General features: G+C 50.1%; 1 protein-coding gene across 4 annotated transcripts in view; it reads left to right on the top strand.

Moving 5' to 3' along the window:
• The first annotated feature begins 2106 nt into the window (after window positions 1-2106).
• The window catches only part of CNOT6 (CCR4-NOT transcription complex subunit 6), a 64336-nt gene continuing 60270 nt past the window's right edge, over window positions 2107-6172 (top strand). For 2 of the 4 annotated variants that reach the window (XM_044777512.2, XM_044777507.2), the window contains exon 1: window positions 2107-2294. The gene's annotated coding sequence lies outside the window, so the exon portion shown is untranslated. The remainder of the gene's footprint in view (window positions 2295-6172) is intronic. The other 2 variants (XM_044777509.2, XM_044777510.2) reach the window with 2 other exon arrangements.

Here is a 6172-nt window from a genome sequence, read left to right as displayed (position 1 = left end):
AAGGATGTGCAGGGCCACCACTGGTACCCTCCCTGTGTAGCTAGTCTACTAAGATGGCTCCAAATAAGTCCTCCCCCCAGTATGTGCATACAGCTCCTGGGTTATGTCTTCTCCTCTTAAATCTGGACTGGGCTGTGACTGCTTTGACCAATAGACAGACTACAGAGCAAGTGACATTCTTCAGGAGGCATGGTAGCTTCCAAATCCTCCCTCTTGGAGCCCTGGGTTGCCATGTAAGACATCCAGGATAAGCTGCTAGAGAGGCCACAAAGAAAAGCAGGAGGATGAGACACTACACAGAGAGAGGCCTCACTGGGGGCACAAAGGTGCTAGACGTCCAACTCCCAGCCATTATCTCAGTAGAGGCATGAGACCCCAAGTGAGACCAGCAGAACTGTCTAACTGGGAACCAGAATCATGAGATATAATGAATTTGTTGTTTTCCGCCACTAAGTTTTTTGTCATGCAGCTAGACGTCCCCTCCTCCATACACACTGCCAATCACAAAAAGTAGCTCCCTCTGGGCAGATGAATTACAAAAAGGACCCCCTCCTCACATGGGGGCAGGGGCCCAGCTGGATGTATAGCAAGGGGGGGGTGCACAACCCCAGTCTTCAGTAGCTTTGGGTTGGAGGCTGCCGAGGGATGCCCACAGGCAGCCAGTCAGTCCTCACTTGTCCTACCAACCCTTTACTCCTGCTAGGCTTTCATGATGCCTGCCCTTGTCCACCGCCCTCTGGCACTAGAGGACTGGGCAGTCAGTGTTGATTTCTTGGCACACGGCAGGCAGTGACCATCCCAAGGCCACGCTGCGGAAAGGCAAGCGGAGAACTCAAACAGCCTTTGTCCCTCAGTCTTTTCCTTCCCCTTCCAGCTCTCCTTTGACCCAGCAGCAGCCACCCATTTTCCATATTCTCTAGCCCAAGGCAGCCTTTCGAGAGGGGATGTCTCACTTGTTGCTATTGTTAGTTCCTGTAACTCATATCACACTCATTTTTCGGGGTTCATTTTCCAGAAGTTGCCAGAAGCCCATCCTAATTTGATTCTAGTTTGCCATGTAGGTGAATGGGCGGCTCTTCCTTTTACCTCGCGACGAGCTGGTCCATCGCTAGTGGATTTTTAACAACCGGGTTGGGTGTTTCTCTCGCCCTAGTCTGCGAGCTTACTGAGGGAGGGTGGGGCCTAATTCCTCTCTGCCCTCGCCCCAGCGCAGGGCCTGGACCACCCGTCAACTAATGTTCCCCGATGCAAGCATCATCACCAGCTCGGTGGTTTCTCTGCTCACCCCCCAGCTCCACGGACTAGAACATCTTGATTTTTGCACGCGCCAGCGGACAGTTTACTCTGGCTAGAACTCTCCCTTAATTTACCGGACTGAATGACCATTAATGGACCGAAGTGGACCATTAATTAATTTGTTCGGCATGTCTGAGGAAGGAAGAATCACGCGACTGTTCACGACGGAACATCTCGTCTTCAGGAGGATCAAGATACTGGCTGAGGTCCAAAGTCTGAGCGCTCCTCCGTGTTTCCACGTGACTGACAGACAAAACGAAGGGGAAGAAGATCAAGAAAAAAGAGGGAAAAGAGGGGACCAGAGTGAACTTCCCGAGACAAACGAGAACGAGCCAACGAAGGGAGGAGGGCTCGGGGGAGGAGCCAGGAGCGGCAGGCGCGCAGGCCCCACGCAGCGCGCGGGCGGGGACAGGGCGGGAGCGGGGGCGGAGCGGGAGGAGCCGAGCGGGAGGAGCGGGCCGCGATGGGGGCTGGGGGCGGGGCGAGGGCGGAGCGGGGGTCGGACCGCGGGCGGGGGCGGGCCGAGGGCGGAGCGAGAGGCGGGCCAAGGGCGGAGCAGGGGGGGGCGGGCGGCCCCGCACGCCTAGTGGTCGCGCCCGGCGGCAGCGGCCAATGGGCGGCCGGGATGTTGGAGCGGCGGCGGCGGCCGGGGCGCTCGCTGGCTGGGGACGGCGCCGCCGCCATGATGCTTGTTTGCTTTCAATGAAAGCGAGGGGGGCCCGGAGGCGGCGGCGGCGGCGGCGGCGGCGGGGGCGAAGGCGGCGGCGCGGGGGCGAAGGCGGCGGCGGGCGCAGCGAGGCGGGCGGGGCCGGGCCCGCGGGCGGGCGGGCGTAGGGGCCGCCGTCGGGGCGGCTGAGCCGGCGGCTGACGCGGTGGCGCCCGGAGGGGGAACAAAGAGCGGCGGCTGAGTGCGGCGGGACTGGCATGGTGGTTCCACAGGGCGCACCGCGCTGCTCTCACAGGGAGGCGGCGGCGGCGGCGGCGGCGCGCCCGCAGAGGTGAGCGGGCCCCGCGCCGTCGTGCCCGGGCCCGAGCGCGCGGGCCCGGCCGTGGGGCTGGGTGGGCGCGGGCGCGCGGCCGGCCGGGCCGGGCTGGCAGCTGTTGGGCCCCTCGCGCCCCCGCGCCGCGTCCCGGGCGTGATTGACGGCGGGGCGGCGGCGCGCAGGGGCGGCCCGCGGCTCGGGAGCGGCGGCCGTGGGGTGCCGCCGCGGAGTGTGGAACTTGGCGGTGGCCGCCGAGCGGGAAGCCGACTGCGAGCGTTCGGGGCAGCGCAGGCTCGGGGCGAGGTGGGAGCGCCGGTGGAGAGATTCGTGGCGCCGCTGAGGCCTCGGAGACGCCCCTAGTTACTTGAAGCAGTTTTGTCCGATAACCCGAATCCCATCTCTCCTTTTTCTTTCCCAACACCAGTCGTTCTTCTCTTGGCACACTTTTCTTTTCTTTGACTCTCCCTCCACCTTGCAGAAAGAGCCTAATAACTAACACCTGTAACCTTTAACTGTTACTGCGGGTGACAGCCTTGTGCGTGGGCATCCTGCTTGACCCGCTTGGGTTTGTTGTTAGGCTGACGCTGTTTAAATAGTCTGCTTGGATTTTGAGTTCCCATACTTACCTGTTTTCCAGTTGGATCGTCCCGTTAGTGCTGGTGCTGACCCGTTGCCTCCTCGTGTGTGGGAATTCAATTTTGGAGAGTAAGAGTGAATGTGAGCAAGTGAGAAATAAAATGGCACCTTGTATTTCTCACAGTACACGGCGATTTATTGTTCCAAAACGGTTTTGTAGGCTGTTGGAGCTGATAGGGTCATTAATCGAAAGGTTTTGAAGACTTCTTTTTTTATAATTGCTATATCAGAGTAGTATAGTCTTTATAGTGTGACTTTTACGGTAAAAATTGCTTAATATTTTTAGACCAGTGATCTAGTCCAGTCCCCTTGCTTTGAACAAAATATTTGAATAGGTGCCGATGAGGAAACAGACCTAGAAAGGTTAAAACGACTTGCTCAAGATACTACAGTTAAGAGGGAAAGGCCTGGGTTTTGCGTGAAGGTGAGAGCTCATGAGAGTGATGTAATTGCTGGAGATGAGTTCTTTGGGGAGGGCACAGGGTGTGTCAGTGGATAGACGTTATGTGAGGTAGGTGAGTCTGGTCAGTTCTTAGGTGAACGAGATACTTAAATCGTCAAAAATGAAGATGTGACAAAGGACGTAAATTTTCTTGTGAGACTCAGAAGATTCCCACTGAAAGTTGATCCTTGCATAGTTTCTAAAGTGCCCTTGGTCAGTGGTAATGTAGATGAAGCAGCTCTTTTTGAATGCCTATTCCATTTGTAGGTATTTTCACGTTTCTTAAATCTTCGCGGCAAAGTAAAACTACAATTATTGGGAAATTTCAGACTATTTTCTTTTCAACAGATAAGAAGTTGTTTATAGAACTTGGTCCTGACTACAAATAAAGGCATTGTAGGAATTTGCCTAATGTACTTGTAGCTTATAAGTATGTGTTTTGGTTAGTGTTTAGGCATCCCACTATAACCGCATTAGCTTTCTTATGTTCTTTAAAGCATGAACCTTTTTTCATATCATATGCAACAGAAAGGGATAATATATGTAAGGCATACTGGAATATGGCCAAGGCTGCTCACAGTGGTAGCCTTTGGGCCACGAGGGGTGAGGGATCAGTAACTTCAGCACACTTGTAGCTTTCCTGCACGTGACGTACACTGGTTGGGAAGCGCTGCTTTTAAAATCTTTATCACATAGGAAAAATCCAAATAGTTTCAGCTAAGAACGTATATTTTAGTGGAGGAAAGACTTGGATTTGTGGATGTGCAGTGCTGTTTACACTTTTGTTGTGATTAGAACTTAATGTTGTTTGGAAAAAAAGTTCCGATTTTAATTTTCAAATCCTTAGCTTCCACAAATCTTTTACTGATGTACATTTTTTTTCTTTAACCTGACCTGCTACTCACTTTAGGAAGTTAGCCATTTTATGACAAAGTGTGATTAATAAAATACTGTGTGTGTGAAATTAAGAAATACTAAAATAAAACTGTAAACTGTATGCATAGTCTGTGTGCATTAGAGTATAATGGAATGCACCATATTGTGATATTTGAACAAGTAATTAAAGAGAAGATAGTTTGCATCCAAGATGGGGACTCATTTAGGCTGCCTTAACCTTATCCTTCTGGACTTTACCTCTCCCTCATCCATTTAGATTTTCCTGATAAGTTATGTGTCAAGGAATAGCATGCTGGACACAGTGTTGGACCCTGAGAATTTGTCAATGAGTAATGCTCATTTCTGCCTTCTTGTGGTCTGTGGGCTTAGTAGGTGGACCAAATGCTGTGGGAGAACAGAAGAGAGAATGATTAAATTTGTGGAAGGTATGAGAGCTGTTTACAGAAAGTAACGCAGGATAGGTGTTTGTCAAACTGGGGAGACGGGGTCATTTCACACAGAAGGAATGGTGGGTGCACTGAGATGCCAGGTGTTGGGGTAAGGCCAATGGTGAGGGGTTACTGGAACAGGGAGGGTGCCTGCAGATGAGCCTGCAAAAGTGTTTCTGGCCTCAATTTTGAAGGACCGCAGTTGCTAAGCTGAAAGTGAAGTTTACATCTTTGTCCTATAGCAGAGGAAGGAGCCAAAATATTTTTGGTAGGGGATCAAGGAGATTTAGAGATCACTTTAGTATCAGTGTGGAGGGTTGAGTGGAGGCCCTACATTATAAAAAAGTCACGTTTGAGATAGTATAGAATTAGTGACTGCGTCTATTTTTAACTTGGATGTAGTGTCTCTTGTGTCTGTGGGCCCTTTTATAGTGGAGTTTAGGGCTCTGTCCAATTGCTCTATAATACAGGGTAATTTAAAATCAACATGTCAGGATGTTTTGGAGAAGTTAAAAGCAGTCAAAACAATGAAACCCATAAAATGGTACACGTGAAAGTTCAGGCATCGAGAACATGTCTTCTGAGTTAGGCTGAGGCGGGCTGTAGAGCTTAAGCTGGAGAAATCAACCCTCTGCTCACCAGAAGTGAAAGCCACCAGCTGAAAGGTTATGACTATCCTCATGGTGTCTTGGGATATGGGCTGTAAACGTTTTGTGATATTTTGGGGGGAGGGTAGAGTTTTTTCTCCAGTAAATTATTGAAATTGGAATATTGAAACTTTCTTAAAGCCTGGGAACTCTTCATACAGTTGTTAATTTATATAGTCAGTTCTGCTGTAAAGCGACCTATAGGTTCCTAAAAACCGTGCTATGCAAAATTGTGTAAAAACTAAATGCCTTATGGGAAAAAAATGGAATTGGGGCGCAACATTCAAAAACTTTGTCAGTAACTTTCTTAAAAAAAAGGAACCTGATAAAAATGGTAGCACAGTTTTACACATGTTGAAGGGTTTAGGGACATATAAGTACTGCAATAAATGTGGCACTTTACCATCAACCCATCAGAAGGGTTACTGCCTGTGAGTTATGGTGAAGTGGTGGAAAGAGGCTGACCTGAAATCAAGTGGAATGTTATAATAGCACCAGCTGTGGTTGGGTGGGGCTCATAACACACACACACACACACACACACAGACACACACACACCAGGTAGAGGTTTGAGGTGTGTGTGTGTTGTGTTTTTCAACACAGCTCTGTTCAGCTGGGTGCATTATTCTACCTTTATCTAGTGTTTTTCACAGAAAATCGCGCATAAGCAAATGGGAATTTTGCGTTATGCTCAGATTCCCTGATAAATCAATCACGTTAGAACAAATTCACATTTTTGGAACAAGCGATATAGCAGAACTGATTAGACTTGAATACAGCAATTAAAAAAACTCAGCTCCAAAAATACTTATTGAACACCCATATGTCAGTACCATGTATAGA

The sequence above is a fragment of the Equus asinus genome, chromosome 9 (genome assembly GCF_041296235.1).
Source record: "Equus asinus isolate D_3611 breed Donkey chromosome 9, EquAss-T2T_v2, whole genome shotgun sequence".
NCBI lineage: Eukaryota > Metazoa > Chordata > Mammalia > Perissodactyla > Equidae > Equus > Equus asinus.
Note: the sequence above shows the minus strand (reverse complement) of the source record. Positions and strands in the feature narration are given on the sequence as shown.